At 45.5% G+C, this 3819-nt stretch overlaps 1 protein-coding gene across 1 annotated transcript in view; it reads right to left on the reverse strand.

Annotated features, from left to right (window-relative positions):
• Window positions 1-2227, reverse strand: part of LSM4 (LSM4 homolog, U6 small nuclear RNA and mRNA degradation associated) — a 30340-nt gene extending 28113 nt beyond the window's left edge. Inside the window, exon 1 of the mRNA XM_023517206.1 lies at window positions 2155-2227. The gene's annotated coding sequence lies outside the window, so the exon portion shown is untranslated. The remainder of the gene's footprint in view (window positions 1-2154) is intronic.
• Between the last annotated feature and the right edge of the window lie 1592 nt (window positions 2228-3819).

A 3819-nucleotide genomic window follows, 5' to 3' on the forward strand; every position in this document is an offset into this window, starting at 1 on the left:
AAAAAAAAAAAAATGACAACAATAACAAAAAATAGCCAGGCATTGTGGTGGGTGCCTATAGTCCCAGCTACTGGGAGGCTGAGGCAAGAGAATCACTTAAGCCCAAGAGTTTGAGGTTGTTGTGAGCTGTGACACCACAGCACTCTACCAAGGGTAACACAGTGAGACTCTCTCTCTCAAAAAAAAAAAAAAGATATAAGGCCTTTTGGGAAATTAAGTCATGAGGGTTCTACCCTCATAAATGGGATGAGTGTTCTTTTTTTTTTTTTTTGAGACGGAGTCTCACTATGTCACCCTGTCACCCTGGGTACAGTGCCATAATGTCACAGCTCACAGCAACCTCAGACTCTTGGGCTTAAGAGATTCTCTTGCCTCAGCTGCCCAAGTAACTGGGACTACAGGTGCCTGCCACAACGGCTGGCTATTTTTTTGTTGTAGTTGTCATTGGCCCTGGCCAGGTTTGAACCCTCCAGCCCTGGTGTATGCAGCCAGCGCCCTAATCACAGAGCCAGAGGATGAGTGTTCTTAGAAAAGAACTTGAAGTGGTCACGTTTCCCTTCTCTCAGGTGAGGACACACAGAAAGTGTCATCTATACCTCCTGTGGTGGCTCACAGTAGTCCCAACTACTGGGGAGACTGAGAAGGAAGAATGACTTAAGGCCAGGAATTTGAGGCCATGCTGGGCAAAAAGGCTCTAGGGAGACCCTCTGTGTTGCTCTGTTGCCCAGACTAGAGTGCTGTGGCATCAACCTAGCTCATAGCAACCTCAAATTCCTGGGTTCAAGTGATCCTCTTGTTTCAGCTTCCCAAGTAGGTGGGACTACAGGTGTCCACCACAATGCCTGGCAAATTTTTCTATTTTTAGTAGAGATGCGGGTCTCCCTCTTGCTCAGGCTGGGCTTATAGGTGTGAGCCACCACACCTGGCCTAGAAAATGGTTTGTTTGTTTGTTTTTGAGACAGAGTCTCAAGCTGTCACCCTGGGTCGAGTGCTGAGGCATTGTAGCTCACAGCAACCTTCAATTCTTGGGCTCAAGTGATTCTCCTGCTTCAGTTTTTCTATTTTTAATAGAGATAGAGTCTCACTCTTGCTCAAGCTGGTCTCACACCTCTGAGCTCAAGCAGTCTACCTGCCTCAGCCTCCCAGAGTGCTAGGATTACAGGCATGAGCCACTGTGCCCAGCCCCCTAAAAAAAGTTTTTTTTGTTTTTTTTTTGAGACAGAGCCTCAAGCTGTCCCCCTGGGTAGAGTGCTGTGACATCACAGCTCACAGCAACCTCCAACTTCTGGGTTCAAGCGAGTCTCCTGCCATAGCTTCCCAAGTAGCTGGGACCACAGGCGCTGGCCACAAGGCCTGGCTATTTTTTGGTTGCAGCCATCATTGTTGTTTGGTGGGCCTAGGGTTGGATTCGAACCCGCCACCTTAGGTGTATGTGGCAGGCACCTTAGCCACTTGAGCCACAGGCGCTGAGCCCCTAAGAGTAGTTTTAAGAAACTAGCTGAGCATGATAATGCTTCCCTGCAGTGCCAGCTGCTCAGGAGGCTGAGGCTAGAGACTCAGGCTGAGGCTAGAGACTGAGGCTGAGGCAGGCTAGATAACTGCATTCCTCCAGCTTTGAAATACTCTGTGCTGAGAAGAAAAGAGAGAGAGAGGAGGGAGGAAGGGAAGGAAAGGGAGGGGAGGATCTGTGAAGGATTATCTGTCAGACACCTACTCTGCTAGTGCATTAATCTTAGATTTCCCAGCTTCTAGAACTGTGAGCAATAAATTTCTATTGTTTATAAACTACCCTGACTATGGTGTTGTGTTATACCATGTAGCAGACTGAATGAACTGAGATAAGCCATGACACCTGTTAGGAGTATTAGGAGGCTGCACAGGGGGTGGAGGGTATGTAGAAGGAACTAAATATACTATGGGTTTGCTGATTGACTACACAAACATCATGCTCATTTTTCTATATGCAAACACACAGGCCCATTCCATTAAAAACAACTACAACAACAAAAGATTCCCTCTGAAGACAGTCTGTGTAACATTATTATCTATGCTAATACTAGTAATTTTAGACTTTGCCACTGGGGCCCCAGCATTCTTTCATCCTCATTTTACAGATGAGGAAACTGAGGCTCTGAAGTAGAGGAGAAAACTCACCTGAGGGCACACAAGTGCACCAAAATCCAGGCAGAATTTGAACCAGGCCAGTTGCAGGGAAAGATCATACTCATTGCCTTCCACTCTCTTCCTAAGAAAGATGCATAAACAAGCTTAGCGCTGATAGCTCAGTGAGTAGGGCACCAGCCATGTACCAAAGTCAGTTTCCAGGGTTTGACAGTGCTTTAATAGGATAGAACATTTCTCTGGGGGAAGAGGAGTGAAGGGTTCATGAAAAGTCTGTAGTCATTTTGCAACTGTGTATCAGTCTTAAACTATTTCAAAGTTACAAAATTCTAGTGGCCAAAAGAATGGAAAGCAGTGTTTTAGAGACTTAGGCTCCCTTGTTTATAGCAGCAACATTCACAGCAGTTAAAAGGGAAAAGTAACCCAAGCATTTGTCAATGACTGAATGAACAAACAAAATGTAGTCTTATCCATACAATGGAATATTATTCAGCCTTAAAAAGGAAGGAAATTCTGACACATGCTCAAACATGAATGAACCTTGAGAACATTATGCTAAGTGAAATTAGCCAGAGTAGACTCTGTCTCAAAGTAAATAAGAAAACAAATAAAATAAAAAAAACCCTCCTTCCAAGTTTTGTGAGGTTAAAAAGGATTACACAAGTCAAGTGTTTAGAACATATTGAATAAGTACATGATCAGGGCCACCAGTGAACATTAGTCTTTACCACCAGTCACTTAAGGCAGTAGTGCATGATACAGGCTCTTCTTCTAATCATCACTGCCAACTCTGGGTGTTTTTGTCCCCCTCCTTTTCTTCCAATGCAATAGGGGAAATTCCCAACTTCTAGCAATGCATCTACTCTGCACCAGGCACATAGTATATAGTTGGGCTATAAAACCTTACTTTAGATGAACTTTTTAGTTGGTTCCTGTCTCCCACTTGGCTTGGGTCTAGCTCCCACCGCCAGTTCAGGCTGACTCTCAGATTTTCTAAATTTTACCTGAAGCTGCCAAAGACCAAAATAGCCTCTGAGTGCATAACCTCAGGCCTGCATCTGAAAACAGAATTTGGGGCAGTCCAGAGAACTCTGCCCTGGGCTCTGGGGATTAGGGGTGGAGACATTCCTCCACACCACCCTGACATATGGGGGGGCCAAGGCTGCTTGGAATGAGATGTCAGCAGCCTAAGTCCGAGGTCCAACCTTTTCTCTGAGGACACAGACCAAACTCAACTTTGTTTTTCTGGTTGTTTTGAAGGAATTCTGGCCTCTGATGAATGTTGGCAGCCACCCTACTATGTGCCCAGGGGATATACTGGGCACTCGGATGTGAGAGTAACAAAGAAATACCTCCTGCTCTGGGAGTTCTAATCATCTATGTCATAGAAAATGGAGTAGTCATCCAGGGGCGGTGGCTAACACCCGTAATGCTAGCACTCTGGGAGGCTGAGACCAATGGCGTGCTTGAGCTCAGGTGTTCCAGATCAGCCTAAGCAAGAGTGAAACCCTGTCTCTGCTAAAAGTCAAAAAACTAGCCGGCTGTTGTGGAGGGCGCCTGTAGTCCCAGTAACTTGGGAGGCTAAGGCAAGAGGATTGCTCAAACCCAGGAGTTTGAGGTTGTTGTGAGTTATGATGCCATAGAACTCTACCCTGGGCTTACAAAGTAAAACTCTGTCTCAAAAAAAAAAAAAAAAAA

Source organism: Otolemur garnettii, unplaced genomic scaffold (assembly GCF_000181295.1).
Source record: "Otolemur garnettii isolate 467f Iridium unplaced genomic scaffold, OtoGar3 scaffold00105, whole genome shotgun sequence".
Classification (NCBI taxonomy): domain Eukaryota; kingdom Metazoa; phylum Chordata; class Mammalia; order Primates; family Galagidae; genus Otolemur; species Otolemur garnettii.